The sequence below is a fragment of the Harpia harpyja genome, chromosome 9, assembly GCF_026419915.1.
Source record: "Harpia harpyja isolate bHarHar1 chromosome 9, bHarHar1 primary haplotype, whole genome shotgun sequence".
In the NCBI taxonomy this organism is placed as follows: domain Eukaryota; kingdom Metazoa; phylum Chordata; class Aves; order Accipitriformes; family Accipitridae; genus Harpia; species Harpia harpyja.
The window spans coordinates 33,598,621-33,614,414 of NC_068948.1; the positions used below are offsets into that span (position 1 = coordinate 33,598,621).

At 45.5% G+C, this 15,794-nt stretch overlaps 2 long non-coding RNA genes across 2 annotated transcripts; both read right to left on the reverse strand.

The window, feature by feature from the left end:
* Window positions 1-211: 211 nt before the first annotated feature.
* Window positions 212-1,872, reverse strand: LOC128145414 (uncharacterized). Its single transcript, XR_008236467.1, has 2 exons — window positions 1,609-1,872; window positions 212-1,222 (listed from the first exon to the last, which is right to left on the reverse strand). It is a non-coding gene; the product is annotated as an uncharacterized LOC128145414 (long non-coding RNA).
* A 13,397-nt stretch (window positions 1,873-15,269) lies between these two features.
* Window positions 15,270-15,772, reverse strand: LOC128145415 (uncharacterized). Its single transcript, XR_008236468.1, has 2 exons — window positions 15,699-15,772; window positions 15,270-15,513 (listed from the first exon to the last, which is right to left on the reverse strand). It is a non-coding gene; the product is annotated as an uncharacterized LOC128145415 (long non-coding RNA).
* Between the last annotated feature and the right edge of the window lie 22 nt (window positions 15,773-15,794).

Consider the following 15,794-nt stretch of genomic DNA (forward strand, 5'->3'; position numbering starts at 1 on the left):
CGTCCTTTTTATGTACTGAGTAAATCTGCCACAGGAAGGTAGATTTAAGCCTCGAGTAGGAGTCCTCACTGCGTACAGTCAGTCAACATAGCTGGACAACTTTTTCTATAGCTTCCCCCCCCCCTTTTTTTTTGATGCTAGACCACTGCCATACAAAGATCTGTAACTATCTTAACAAGATCTGCTTTGACTTGCAAACTTACGAGAGAAGTGGTGATACAGATCATATATATTTATAGCCGTTATTTTAAAAAAGCGTAACAACTTCACCTTCAGAGCTGCATTCAACTATGGTGCGCGGGTAAGTAAACCCTTTTGCCCTTGCAGAGAAACATATAGACCAGGCCTGTGCGGCTAGTGTTATTGTCCTGGGCGGAAAGATCCTAATGGTCGTCTGTATGAGCGGTGGCGATCTCCTTCTCCTCAGATACATCTAACAGCGTCTCTGAAACGTCTATTTTCAGGGAGGGATTTCTCTTTCTGCACAAAGCGCTTGGTCGTCCGCAGCCCTGGGTTTTTTTTTTTTTGCGGAGAGACGCCGTGAATCCATTGCAGGCGTTACGTGACTGTTAAATTGAACGCACAAAAAAAAAAATCTGCCTGTGAACAGTAAGATATTACTGAGGTTGATTTTAAAAAAGGCGAAAAGGCGGCGGTGGTGGTGACGGTAGGGATCCCTACCATGTTTTATCCGTCTAATTACAGAAGCTCGAACCAAAAAAAAGCAACAAAATGGGGGGGGGGTGTTTTTTCACGACGGTGAGTCTTAATGGCGGATGTCTCACTAAAAAGCACTGTAAAATCCTTCATACCGAGAGGCAGTGACTTGGAGAGAGGGGGGAAAAAGGAGGTCTGGAAGTAAATCCAAAATGAGGGAGTTTCCTTCCAAGTGAGGGACCCTTTGCAGCCTGAGTTTTACAGTTGGAGAGCCGTGACGCAGTTGATATTCACAGCAGTTGTGCTTTAGTGCAGCCACCCAGCCCATGAAATGGCCTCCCGCCGAAGTCTGGTGGTTTTATTATGTGAAAGCCTGCGGAAGCACCGTGTCCCGGGCGCCGGGAGGGGCGGCTGGCGGCGGGCAGGGCGCTCCCGGTCGCGCTCCATGTTGTGTGAGGGTAGCCGCCATCATGGCTTCTCCTTCGGCGCCGCGTTCTCCTCAGGGCTGGGGCGGCGGCGAGGCGGGCTCTCCCCCACTGCCTGGCGGCGCTTCGCGTCCTGATCACTGGAGGGAAATGGCCTTTTTTTGTCTTTTTTTTTTTTTTTTTCCCTCCTCTCTCCCCCCTTTCCCGCCCCCCCCCCTTCCCCCACCGCTTTGTGAGGGGTTGTGAAAAGCGAAGCCGAGGAGGGAGTGGGGCGCCTGGCGGCTTTTTCTCCCCGCGGCTGCCGCGCACAACATGGCCGCGCCGGGGAGCGCCCTGCAGCAGCGGGAGGCAGCGCTGCGGGCGGTGGGGCTGGCGGCACTCCAGCCCGGCTGGGGATGGGGGGGGAGGACAAAGGCAGCTCGCATAATGCAGGCGAAGCCCTGGGTGCCTATAAATAAAGCCGCCCGCCCCTCGCCTTCCTCCCTTCCCCCCGCCGCAGCCTCCCGCTCGCTTGCTTTATAAATACCGAAAGATGAAAGTAGCCTAATGCAGAGAAAGAAAAAAAAAAAGAGGAACAAACAACAGTCGTCGTCGTCGTCCCCCCCTCAAAAAAAAAAAAAAACACGAGCCAGTTGTGGGGGATGGAGGGGGGGTAAGCCAGGCAAATGAGCAGGCAGCGCTGGCCGCGGGAGGAGCAGGGCGGCGTCGCCAGCCTCCCCGCCTGGAGCGGGCTGCGCTGCGCCCCGCCAACGCGCCGGGGGGAGCGAGGCCGCCGCTCGTCACATGGCTCTTTGTTGTTTTCCTTCTCCTGCCCCTCCTGGGCTTTCCCCCCCTCTGCCATCGCCCAGCCGCTCCGCCGGGGCAGCCGCTGCCCTGCCTCCTCCCGCCCGCAGCCGGGGTGGGATGGCCCGGCCTGGCCCGGCCCGGCCGGCCTGCAGCGCCGAGCTCCCCGGGGCCGCAAGCGGGGCTGGCGCGGAGCCGGCTGCCGTGCTGCAGTGCGAGTCGCCATGGCCTTCCGAGGTGTTACATGTGCCTGTTTTAGGGTTTTTTTTCTCTCTTTTTCTGTTTTTTTCTTTTTTTTTTTTTTCCCCCGAACAGATTTTCCTGCAGCTCGCTTTGGGTGGAGGCGTGGGGGTTATTTCGGAGCCTCACAAGCCTCGCTGTGCTCTGCGGGGAGTTGCACCTTGTGCTCCACTGCAGACCCAAATTAGGTGAGCTAGGAAAGCCTGGCTTGAGCAACCACTTCAGAGGGCAGGACATGGGGAGGAAAAGCAAACACTTGTAGAGAGGTGGCCTCCCTGGTAAGGCTAGAGCAGGACCGTCCTGCGGACCCTGTGGGAGGGAGAAGGTAAGTGGCTGCTTGGCAGAGGCTGCCTGCGGGAGCGGCATGTGCCGGGCAGGGTGCGCCCTGCCCGCCAGTACCTGCGGCTCAGGACCAGCCGCTCCGTGGGTTTGTAAAACCTGTGCTGTGGTATGTGCCGAGGCTCAGGGGTGTTTTCCTGCGAGGGAGCAGGGTGCTGCCGCGAAGGAGGCACCACAGCCTGCGCCTTTCGCAACGACGCGAGGGCTTACGCTCATCTCTTCATTTCTTGTCGTCCCCCCCCCCCCCCGGTCCTCACCGGGTCAGGCTCTGTCGAGAACAAGCGACAAACCGTCCGCACAAAACATAACACGTTTCCATGGAGGGGGAGAAAAAAAAAAAGTCTCCGCATGGCCAGGCTGGCTTTAAAACGCTACTTGTTCGCTCTGTGCCCCCATCTCGGGGTGCAGCTGCGGGAGCCATGGCGGTCCGCGGCCACCAGACCCGCCGCTCGGTCCCTGCAAGATGCGCCTTGTCTGGCCAGAGCCCTCTTTAAACGCCTGGCCCTCGCTCGTGCCAGCAGTGCGACTGCCTTCCTGGTTTACCATTGCTTTAAATAATAATCCGCTAATAAACTTGGAAGAAACAGTGACGTTATTCTTAGCTAAACACCATTAAAATGCTCCTCTGCTATTTCTCAATAGAGGTGAAAAGCATTTTGGCTTCCTGGAAATGGCCGAAACAGGCGATGTGTAGATCAAAGTACGGTGTAGGTCTGTTCGTGGTTTTGTAGGGGTTTTTTGAACTGTAATGAAAACGTTTCTGCAGCTTGCATCATAATGAATTAAGTCAGCACGTGAAGTGATTAAAAAAAAAGATTTAAACAGCATTGGCTATTAACTTTCCTGGGATTTAAAGTTTATGTTTAAATAAATATTTGGATATTAGTAATATCTGCATTTAAACCCTAACGTTGGTCTGTTTAACCCTGAAGCAAACTAGCTCTGCCTAACACAGGCTTTGAAATGATTCAGCCAGACCATAATACTGTGGGAGCTTAGACAGCTTTGTCTGTACTTGCACCTCTCTGCGCATTTTTCCAGGACTATGATCTTTGTCTGCAATTAATCATTGTTCAGGACAGCCGTTCCCGATGGTAGAATCCATGAACTGTTCCAGCTGGGAGAGGTCCTAAAGCGTGTGCCTAGCACCACATATGTGCAAACCAGGGCCAGAAATTGCTGGGGCAGCAGGCGTTGTACAGCGAGCCCACCGTGCGGACCCAGTGAATTGTGTGGGTCCTCAGCACTTCTGGAAATTGTTTTTGTAAGTCTGAGCTGAAAATTTCTTTCTGTTTTTAGAGTTTCTGAATGACTGTAATGTTCAATGTAGTTTAAAAGTCACCAAGGCAGTTGAGACCGGTTGCACTCTCAGAGTGGTTGGTTTCATGGCTGAACCTCGTATCTGAAAAGCTAAATGTTCTGGTACAGCATGTTTAAATCCCAGAAAGGTCAAACCAGACTTTCATACTTGAGTTAGATTGACCCTGGTTTACTGTGTGAGACTCTTTAGAGAAAGAGATCTTTCAGGGGAAAGGGAAAAAAAAAAAACAACCGTTTTTTTTTCTCTGAACAGCTTGTGGTGACTCTATGCACATTCTTGAAGCAAAGGGGTTTGTTCTTGCCCACAGTGTCCCTCCCCTGCATTGTTGAGTGGAAAACTCTTATGCTAATTATTTCACTGTCTGTTATCAATAAGAAGTGATTTAATTTCTTTGGCAAAGTGTTGCAACAAGAGCAAATTAGATTGAGAAGAAAAGTGAAATAAAAAATATCCAGCTGTTCTGCCAAACAATGATCGTGACTGTTTACAACATTTTGTTTTAGACTGGCTTGTACACAGAATCCTTTATATTGAAGGTTTTCATGTCACAATCCACTGCTTGTGCAAGGCAACTAGATTAATAGATTATGAAAGACAAAAGAGACCGAGGTTCATCTGGTTTGACTTCCTGCATTATGCAGGTCATGAGATCTTCGTGAATTTGTTGCTTTTTCTCATTTGAAAGAGTGTAACTGCAGCATACCTGCATCATAGAAAAACATCAGATTTTCATTTTTAAATGGGCTGTGAGAGAGAGTAAAATAAGAGTTGCTAAATTGTTTTCATCAAAATCTACCTGACAGACTAGAAGTCAAAATACCTTTTTAAACTTGTCTAGTTTCTGCTTTCAGTTTCTGGATGTTGCTGTATCTCAGTCTTCTTGACAGAGGAGTGCTCCATGACCAGATTTCCGTCCCCATGTAGCTGTGTACAGGCAGATCAACTGAGCATGTAACAGTCCAGCTGCAGACTTGCAGAGCTCCCCCTCGGGTCCATCTTTACTAATCCTGTAGTCGCTCCTGTCGCGGTTCCCTGTGAACACTCCAGTTTTTCACCATTTTTATCCGGGCAGAAGGGGACAGAGTGATCAGTGGTGATCATACCCGCACCAACAGCCCTCCTGGCTGAGATGTCTCTGTTAGGCATCCAGGGATTACACCAGCCCGTGTTCAGCTGTTTTCCCAGCATGGCTCCTAAAATACTCCCAGATCTGCTCCCTCTTGGGATGGCACCCCCGTCCCGTTGGTTTGTGCCCTTTGTTCTGCATGTATGGCTTTACGCTTGGCCCTCTTGAAAAGGCCAAGTCTGTAGACAGCATTGTTGCTTGCAGTGGCTTTTTTTTTTATTTTAATACCCCTTCCTGCTACTGTTGAGTGTCACCTACAAACTTGATTGGTAATGATTTTATATTTTCTTCCAGATAAACAACTGCTTCTGTCTCCACTGTAGGAGTTCCCTCGTTCCAGGTGTGTGTACACGTCAGCTGTGTCAATACTGTGTCAGGAGAAGGTCTGGATGTACACCATCCTCTTGCCACACCCCAGTTTCATGGGAAGAAAGCCCAGTTTAGGCACTGGAAGGGAGCCAGGAGGCACACTGCAGCATTTGCCTGCCCTAGTGTCTACAATGTAGCCATTAAATAATTTAGGGTGCCAAACAGGTAGTTGCAGGGCCCATAAAAGAAGGATGACAGCTCTAGGACACAGCGGTTACAACTGCATTTTGAGACCTTTGTGTCTTCGTGTCTCAAACAAAGAGCCATGTGATGAGTGGCGGGGAGCGGTGGCTTCTCTCCCCCCGGTGTGTTGGCGGGGCGCAGCGCAGCCCGCTCAAGATTCTAGTCCATTTGATTATGCTGTCTTGCTCTTATATTCTCCTACGTATAATCACATAAATGCTTCACAGGGCTTGAAGTATGGCACATCAGCCCTCTTGCAGACATCTCCTACTAGTGCTATTACCATTTACCACCAAAACTTGCAATTTCTTAAAACAGTTTCTCTTTCAGCAGCTAAACGCATGAAGCTTTGTTTCCCATGGATTTGGGTCCATAAATGCCCCCCTGACAAATCTTCCAGTTCTTTCCCAGTCTTGCTTGCCCTGTCTGGCAGAGCAAGGGATAATGTGCTGGCTGGGAGCTCCACAGGGCCCTTGGTAAGGGCAAGGGCCGAGTTCTGCCTGCCTTTCCCCGAGACCAAGGTGGTGCCTCTACTACGTACTCTACTCAGCTATTCATTCAAGACCTAAATACGTTTGGGACTTCTTCCCCACTGCCTCATTTGATTGAGATTGGAGGAAGGAAAGGAAAAATGACACAGAACAACACAGTCACATTATACTGTTTTATTTTTAGGAAACCAGGCTAAGAATATCAAAGGAATATTGAGTAGGAATATGGACAGGGTATTTGCCTGCTCAGTTTTTTTGCCATGAAATTTTTCATTTCTTCCTAAGAACAGCAGATGATGTGTCTAGGGAATTTCTCAGCCAAAATAAGCAACCTCCTGACAGATTTCACCTGTGTCCCAGCATGCTTTGAGGATGCATGGGATGTAAGCATTGAACAATGATGGGGAATCACTAGTCTGCTGTGTTGTTTGGCTGCCTGGGTGCAGAGAGATGTATGGTGATACCCAATAGTGGAACAAACATTTCTTTTGTTTAAGATCCATACAACTTTTGATGGACATGTTGGATATTTGCCAGGGCTGGGGTTTTTGGTTTCTTTTTAAACTGTATCTGTTCATTTTATTTCTGCTAGTATTATGACAAAGCCACCTCCGTAAGATAGGTAGTGAGTGCTTTCAGAGATCTAATCATTCTTGAGCTATAAAGGAATAAAGAAGCTGTTTCAACACCTGACTTGGAGAATGTTTTGTGTTGCTCCTTGCCTATTGAAATGCAGCTGCTATTGAAATGCTATGATTCCATCAGAATGTACAACCAGTTATTTTTTTAGAATACTTTCAAGCTTATAAAAATCATGAAATAAATCAAGGAGGTTGGCAATTCTAATCAACATTCTAAACCCATCAAATTATAGAACATTTCAGTTCAGTGCTTCATGGCCTAAACAGTACAGTTTAAAAAAAAAAAAAGAATTAGAAGAATGTACCATTTAAAGAATTTGGGCACTCACAGAGCTTGCATCAAAAGGAAATGAAGATACAGATAAGTAATCTAAAAGGATTTTTATGCATTGAAATACTTGTGTATCTGGACACCTATCATTAAACAGTCTAGATGTGATGGTAGCTGGAGACCTGTGAGCGTTTTTAACAAATGTAGCACATACAGGGAACATTCTAAGTGATGAAGTATAAAATGTTGCAGCCAGAAAGTGATGACAAAGGTCGAATGGAATGAGTTTAGCTTACAAATCGGAGCAGTTTCTTCTAACTGGTGTGATGCAAACAACATACAACACAAGACCAAGACAGTTTTGCCCTTGACATTGTTGCCATTGCTCTCAAATCTGCAGTTAAGGATCCCTATCTTGATTTATTTTTTGACAGGACAGTTCGGAGTGCCCCAGCTGGTCCGCTAAGCCACTGTTTTCAGCCGAGTGGGCCAGAATGTGCAGAATTAGGGAATGCTGTGCCATCCATTGCCTTTCTATGCTGCTGCATAGCAGCAGCTCCCAGTTGCTAAGCAGCTGCAGAGCCTCTTTGCCTTTGCTACCAATCAGCTGTACTACGGGAGCAACATGGGTTCCCCTTGATCGGTGGAGAGGAGCCGGCAGCATGAAAACGGGAGCAGTGGCCATAGCAAAATTGTTCCTTTTCTGGCTGGCTAATGGGCCCCCTGGCAAAAATGCTGGAGTGAAGCAAAGGGACACTTGATGGCACAGAAGCAGGGGGTGGCAGGGAGGGTAGACGGAGAGCCAGCATATGTGCACAGCGGAGGTTACAAAGACAGCAGATCTTAGCAGAGCAGGGGGCACACACCGAGGAGAAAGAAATGGGAGAGAGGCCAAATGCACCGTTCGGAATAAAAAAAAACCAGGAGGAGAGTGCAGCATATGGAGAGGGGAAATAAAGCAGAACTTGCACAGCCTGCGAATAATTGAATAGAAAATACAGGAAGAGAGGGAAGGAGCTTGATTCATTACTGCCCTTCACCTTGTGGAGACAGCTACACCTGGGAAGAGGAGGTGTGCAATACAACCACATCTTTCATGTTTGCAGTGAACTGTAGGTTTTACTTGTCAACCCCTGCCGTTTGTGGTTTTCTCGCTGTGTAGCCCCTGCCTTTTGTTTAGACTTGATTCCCACAGGCTCTGTTCTTATCTTTGCCTAGTTTCTAATTTATTTGCGTACTTGCTTTAGCTTTTTTTGGTTTTTCAAGGTAAGTCTTAAAATACCTTTGCCAGATACTTTAGTTGTTTTAACCTTCAAGAGGGCAGGCCATTGCTAATTCCAAACTGAAGTTAGTTTCCACTAAATCCACAAAGCCATCGCTACTTTTCTCCCCCATCTCTCTTCTGGGAGCTGCTGATGGAGAATGGGGTTCCCTTTACTTCCCAACGTCTTCCCCTGCATGTTGCCTTTCCTTTTTCCTGCGCAATGCCTGCCAGTAGTCCGGGAAGACTTGCTGCTAGCAGTGTGCAGGAAGTGGTTCCTGTGGCAGTAAATTATCACAAACGTCTGATGTGTTGTGTAAGGGGGGGTAAAAAAGTGTCACGAACATCTCGGGAGGGTGACCAAAAGAGAGTGTCGTTTCACCACCGCTCAGCTGCCCACATGAAAAAATACTTTATGGTCTCAGTGCCTAACATGCAATTGGCTGCATAATAGGAAATGCCAGTAGAGCTGGCAGGGAAGTGGGGGAGCTATATGTTACTCTCTCTGGCTCCTCCAGACAGAGGATTGAGGGGCACATTTGTGCAGGAGGGTGGGGAGAGGAATTAAAGCTCGTGCAGCTGTTGCCCTCCTCTGTGGCCAGCCCTGGCTGGCTTGGAGGCCTGTTCAGTGAGAACACTTTTGCCCAGGTCCAAAACTGAGTCCTAAAAGGAAAACAGAGGTGCCCACCCAGATCTACAGTAGAAAGGATTTGCTATGGGCTCTGTGTGTGTGTGTGTATTTCAAGCCAATAAAAAACTTGACAAATACGCAGCCAGATATGTATCGTACTTGGAAGATTTTTGTCTAAGATGTCTGATTTGGAGGGATGCTATATTTGCTTCTTTCTTCCATTTGTCTGGAGTTCTGTATCTTTGAACAGGCACTGTCTATACTATTGTTAGACTCCTAAGACCATTAAAGGTCTAGGGGCACTGACATTTTAGAAGTATTCAGCTGCCTTTCACACAGAGGCATTTTTAGCATTATGAGAGATGTAAGTTTAATTAGAGTGGTTTTAACCAGGAAATCTCCCCGCCTTAAGAAATCGGAGCTACTATGTTAATCCCAGTAAGCAACTGGGAACTTGACAGTGTGCCTGTTGTTACAATGAGAGGCAGGAAGGGTGAAATGTGTGTAGGAAGGGAGAAAAAGCACAGGAAACATGCCATCAAGGACAGCGGTGTCAAGCTCACACAGGGCAGTGTGCCAGTCCGCGTTTGGTAATGACCCGTGGGCTGGAGCAGCGCTGGCAGGTTGCTGCCCTCTACGTGCCTGCGCACACCAGACCATGCCACCGCCACGATTGCTCAAATACCTTCCCGACCCACTCCGGTGGCTCACAGTGAGGACCTCCAGCCAGGCCACTCTGCACCGTCAACCCATCCAGCTCACACAAGCACGGCAGGGGCCAAAAATCACAGCTCTAAAGCAAACATGACACAATTACAACTGGGTTTATTTCCAGCGCCTCAAGTTACCGATTAGCCTACTCTGAGCATCGCTGTGTCTTTGCAGGGTTTGCTCTGGCCGGGTTAATGGCTACGCTCACATCTGAGATGATAAACTCAGTCTGGGCCTGTCCTTTGTCTAGTGAAGCCACAAACCTCTCTGGCTCTTGCCAAACCTCTATTCCTATGTATGAGCTTCTTCCCAGCCAGACAACGACAGAGCAAGTGTGTCCTGCTTAGCTCTCTGCATACTTCTAGCACTCAACAAAAAACAGGCAGAAATTATGGTGTCTCCCATAGGGATATAAACAGAGGATTTTATCATCTCTTCAGTCTGCAGTTGCTGCCTTTCTGTAGGAAGTTTGCACAAATACCAGAGGGGAGGACTCGAACTTCACGTTAACTGCCTTTTAGTGTCGGTGCCATATGTTACTCAGCAAAAGCCTGCCCCTGTTTCATCCACAGTCCTTTCTGTTACAGCCTACTTTGCCATCCTTTTTTCTCCTCCTCTGAATATTCCCAGTTTCCCCACATTCTTGTCCAAAAGGTTTGAGAGCTTCCTGCCTGGGCCAGCTGCAAGAGTGATGGGTATTGCACAGCCAATGCAGCAATGAAGTGTTGATCAAAGCCCAACTCTTCTAATGGCTCTGAAAAACATGTGCTTGTTCAGTTTGCATTGTAGCTCATATATTGGAAAGCATATTTAGCAAGCCAGACCTGGGATCATTTAAACTTCAGGTTCTCAAAAGCCTCACAAAAAAGTACAACTCCACACATTTCAGGTTTAGTGGAATCTACCAACCAACTTTTGGGGAGCGTAACCCAGATTTGGCCACCCACGGTGGAGTCACCTACTCCATACTTATCCCTGCCATGTAAACTAAAGCAGCTGAATGCAGCTCCTGCTCTGGTGCTGTGGTCATCCTAATTAACATACACTCCTATTGGTTTCAATCCTCCCTTGTCTCTAAACCAGCAAGTACATTAAAAGAAAATATCTCTCTCTACCAGGAATTACTTGGTTTGGGAATGGAAGAAGGGGGGAAGAGTAATCTGAAGAAAGGAGATACTGCAGAGAGTGCTCTGATTTTGAAAAAACAAAGCATCTCAGTGCTTGCTGGGTCAAGTGGATTGCTGGGTAATGAAGACACAGGAAGGCATAAACCAGAGGGATTTTAGGGGTGTATACGAAAGAGATGGGTTGGATGCTGGGTAAAAACACATTGTGTTGCAAGGAAAGCTATTTACAGGCCCTTTCCCTACATTTTCCAAAATTACTTCCTGATGGGATTTATTCTCTGCTGCCAATCTGGATGCAGAAAAGCATCTGATGCTGATTAATTTCATGCAGATCTGTCGCAGAGCCCTGTGCTCTCACTCAGCCACGAGCAAGCCTGTGCATCACTCCTGCACCCGCTGCTTCTGACTGTTCCCATGGTAAAACCAAGCACAGCTACCAGCGCAAACACAACCTGCAGATCTTGCCTGAAACAAGGCATTCTGAATCCCTCTCTCCAGCAAATCTCCAGATTCATTTCTCAGCACAGAGGTAGAAGATGAGATCCAGCATCACTGTGATAGCTCTGCCAGCCTGTGTTGACAAATTCCTCCCCATCGCTCAGTGAAGCCGTGCCAGCACATCTGGGAGACACACATATCGCCCAGATCCATGGGGGCAGAGTTATGGTGGTGTTGGCAGACACTTGCTTGTTCATTTCATGCTTTTCAGAGATCAGTCATTGTGTTTGATGTTCCAGAAAAGCATAGGATGATCTTAACCTTGTGTTACCCATTTTTTATAAAAGAACTTGGCTTGAGAATTCACACTTCAGTGAGGAACAGAAACTTGAAACTGCCCCTAAGCACCTACTGTATCAGGCTGAGACATTGCCATGTTGATTTACACACTATTCAAGTTTGTAAAGTGGGTTTTTTTCCCCCCACAACTGCAAAGCCAAGACTCAGTTTCTAATGAAAGGTGAGATTGCAAATACAGCACACTGGCCATGTGTACATCAGGTAGGCCATTTTGGCCCACATAGTTGGCACCCCTGATTTAAAGCATACCAGAGAAAACCCAAGAAACAGTATGTGTTCCCTATAAATAGCTGCTCTCTAGGTAGCAGTGGTTTATGAACAAAATCTGTCCAAACTACATCAAAGTGCCTGAATATTTGCTGCCTGATTTTGCTGAGTTGTGTGTCTAATTTGGCTAACGCCTTCTGTTGCAGACCATTGTCCTGTTTTCTTTCATAGCCCTCTGAACTCTATGGTAGCATTTGGACAGATTCTATGTAGAGCTTATTGAAAGATTTTTGCACTGATTTAGTGCATGGGCTACTTGAGCCAAGTGAAACAGGAACTGTATTCCTAAGGCATGAAAAGGCAGAAAGGAAATTTTCTTATTGAAATATAATTTTTCCACATTACTTAATAGTCTAGAAAGTTTAATACCTTTCTGGCAGCACTTCCCACTGGGAAAAAAAATGGTTCCTGCTCAGCCAAACAACAGTGTAATAATGTTTTAGGTTGGGTTAAATGTCTTAGAAACTGGCAGGTGTCACAGCCACCTTGCCTTCAGTGAAAAAGGCAATTGAGAGCCCGTATGAAACAGGGGATTTACATCAGTAGGGCCTACTACACAAAAAACAGGCACATGGCAAGGTTTGAATACATGGTGAATCATGTGGCCCAAGGGATTTTTCAGGGTGGGGGCGTGTGTGTAAAATATCAGGCCATGAGGACCAGATGGCAGAGCTCTGCATGTGCAAGAGAAACAGCAAGAAACACTACAGAAATGGATACTGAGAAGCAGCTGAAAGTCAAGGAGGCTGGGAGCTTTGATTTTGAAAAAAGATACTGCCAGGGTTGAATGAGCGTCAAAAGAGTGTTGGCACTGTGGGCAAAAACACAACTGAAAAAACAATTTGTACAGTTGTTCTGTAAACTAAGTTAATTACCTTGAGTATATACCTAGCTTTGTCGTAGGGTTCTCCTCTTACACTGATATTGTCACCCATAACTTCTTTGTGTGTACAAGGTACAGTTCAGTTCTCCTACATTACAGTTTCCCGTTCCCTATCTGCCCTGTCAGTTTACACTAAATTCTGTGGGGCAGAGACAGTGCTTCAGTAAGGGTCTGTGCATATGACAGACAATTGTTGCCCTTGTGTAACATCTGAAATTTAGTGGAAATTCACTCTACTTACATGGTAGGTCCCATTCTTTAGGGTCTGTCTTTCTTATTGTAAACTCTTCAGGGCATTGTCTGTTGCTTTATATGTACATGCTGTAGTGGGAATTCATCGCTGAAAACACAAATAATTAATATCACTGGTAATGTTAAAAAATAAATATTTAAGGCTCTGTTTTGTTATGCACATTCTTAATTAAATTTATCAATATTTCCTTTGACATAAATGGGCTACTTGTTCTTATTGTTAAGTCTTTGTAAAGCTGGGGTCTGTATTATCAAGAAGAAAATTCTTAAGTGTATTTCAAAAATGTAGTTCTAAAGACATTTAGGAAGAACAGGTCCCCATTCTTGTCTAGTTTATATTACCATGTAAACTAATAATACGACTATACAGCAGATGGCATGTGCTGTTACTCCTCTCTGCAGTTGTGGCTACGAGGAAGTACCAGTAGTCTGAGACCTTGCTGGTTAGCTAAAATAGTTGAATTTTCCATTAAAATTTCCATTACTGCAAGCCATGCTTCTTAGCCTAAGGGCATGCACTATGATAGAGCTTAATTGATTGGAAACTTAAAATTTTTACAGTATTCAGAGTTCCTCCAAACAGAAGAACATAGCGAATATTTTGTCAAATCTGTTAACATATTTACTATTTAAAACAGTATGTTGTGAGCAGAAAGATTTACAGTTATGCTTCTCTTCCCTCACTTGTCTATATTCACAAAACTGATGGGCTTGTAATATTATTAAATCTCAGTTTCCTTGACTTCTTCAAGCACATCACGAGGGACAAAGAGAGGCAGCACAAGCACATTGGTGTTGTTTCCTTAGGAGGTCAGGCTAAAGATACGCCTTGAGGTTCTTCCATTGCACCAGAACTGTCCAGGAGGTTGCAAGCACTTTTCCCTGGGCTTGGTATTTTGAGAAATGGGAGTATCAACTTATTTCATCACCCTGTATTATTAAAAAGTCATAGCTTCAATATTAAACCTAATCTGTGAGTCTTTTTTGGTTGTCCTCATAACTAACCTGAATTACTCCTCGACACCATCCAAAGTATTCAAGCGTCTTTTAAAAATCATAAACTTTGAGCAGTTTTCCTAGACAGTGTGCTGACATTTCACTCCTTCCTATTATTTTCCTTGGCAATCATGGAGCACCAAACTGGTAACAAGATTGGAACACAGGTATTTACCATACTCCATTAAAGTCTTGATTTTGGTACAGTCACTGTAAATCTCTATGCGCATATTGACTTGAGCTGCAGATGCGTAAGCTTTTGACGAAACGGAACTCGTGCCAAAATCAATACACAGGCCAAAACAGAAGTAGGAGAAGGACACTTGCAATTAATAATGATTAGATTTGAATTTTACTAATAGAGGGTTGAATCTTCTTCCATTTAAATCGGTGGCAGAATTCCATATTAGATTTTACTTTTTCAGAGTCAGCAAAATATGCTTAGCTTTTGCATAGGACTTTATATGCCTAAAGCACTGCATACCCGTTAATTAAAAATAAGTAACTGAGACACTGAAATGCTATATTCCGTCAATACTAAGTTGACTCACTACAAATAGAACATTCATTACTTAAAAACAGTCTTTGGACTGTTTACAGTTGATTCTATAATCTACTCATTTTATACTGTTTCATCCCAAATCTAAAGGTGTACAAATCTAAAAAGTTTTCTTAACTATAAAATGTTAAAGGAGACAAAGCTGTGAGACATGTAAAGATTGTTTTGTGAGACTTGCAAAAAAAAAAACCAAAAAAAAAGCAAAAAACCCAACCTAACAATGACCCACAAAATACTTTTATCCCCAAAAAAACTTTTATGGCAATAATTGACTTGAAAAAAAACCCTGAATTACAGTACTTGGTTACAGAAAGACTACTAAGTCTATCTGTTGATGGTATCATACACAGTGTGATGGTGGTTTTGACCCAGGTCCAAATAAATCGTTTCAGGGTAAAACAATTCTTTTCTGGACCATTCATTCTTGTGTGATACTGGAATGCCCTCAGCCATTAAAGTCGACAGGAGCTGATGGCTTTTACTGTGTTCCAGATAAGCTATATAAAATTGCGGTTCATAAAGCATCTTTTTGACAGCTTGTGTATTCTACATGCTTGCATCAACTTTTTCCTCAGTAAAATGGTTAGCTTTCAACAGGTGTGAATTTGACTGCTTTTTTATTATTATTATTTGAATTATATGACACTTCTTTGGGTATTTACACGTCCCTCCTCCTACCTATCGCTGAAATATCCTTTTCTAGCTTTTTGTTTGCCCTCTGCACAAAGCAGGGTCTTCCTTGAAAGAGATACGGAGTGCAGTCATGTTTGCATTCGGTCTGGAAGGCCATCTAGTGACACAACTGTGCAGGAGAAAATGTAAAACCCTGTTTGTGATTTTTTTTTTTAGTTGAATTAAATGATCTTGCTACACTCAAGCATGCCCTTGGGGGTTTGTTGCTATTCCCACAAGTGGTATTTCAAAAATTTTGGAGTCAATTTTGGTTTCTTAAGAAGTGATAGGGTTTATTTGAGATGGAGCACACTGTTAACCCCTGCCAGGAAAGAAACACGATTTTTTGTGCAGAATGCTGGCAGATTGACACCTGAGCAGGTCTGTCACGAACACAGCATCACTCCCTTGACATGGGTATCATCGGAGCCAAACGTATCCGGCTGTTGTGATCCCCTGCCTTCCATGGTACAAAACAACGCCAGGTAGGTGCCTGGGGCCACCACATGTCTGCAATTAAAATGTAAAATTCCAGTTTATTTTCATCGCAGCTCACCTTGAACGGGTGGCACTGGGTGAATAAGCAATGAGCAATGAGCAAAGCTGTTCCTACTCAAGCTATAAATACAGTAGAAAACAAGCAGCAAGTCACCGCCACTCCCAGTGCCAGCAACAAGACGCATTTCAGGGGGTACCTCAGGGGGTCTCTGCCTCCCATCCCGCCGTGGCTGGCATGGCACCCGCTGCACGCTCTCCCCTCAGCCTTTGGGACTGGCATCCGCCGCTGCAGA